This window comes from Camellia sinensis, chromosome 6 (genome assembly GCF_055761805.1).
Source record: "Camellia sinensis isolate YWXY chromosome 6, ASM5576180v1, whole genome shotgun sequence".
NCBI classification, from domain to species: domain Eukaryota; kingdom Viridiplantae; phylum Streptophyta; class Magnoliopsida; order Ericales; family Theaceae; genus Camellia; species Camellia sinensis.
In genome coordinates, this window is record NC_138966.1 from 1,245,001 (window position 1) to 1,245,322 (window position 322).

Below are 322 nucleotides of genomic sequence, written 5' to 3' on the forward strand. Positions count from 1 at the left end.
ATGCCACGGCCTCGGCCCGCATGCCTTGCCACGGCGTTGCCCAACATGCCACGCCACGGCCTCGGCCCGCATGCCATGCCATGCCACGGCCCGCATGTCTTTGCCACGGCGTTGCCAAACATGCCATGCCACGGCCTCGACCAGCATGCCATGCCACGGCGTCGCCCAACATGCCATGCCACGGCCACGGCCCGCATGCCATGCCACGGCCTCGGCCCGCATGCCTTGCTACGGCGTTGCCCAACATGCCATGCCACGGCCTCGGCCCGCATGCCATGCCACGGCCTCGGCCCGCATGACATGCCACGGCCTCGGCCCGCAT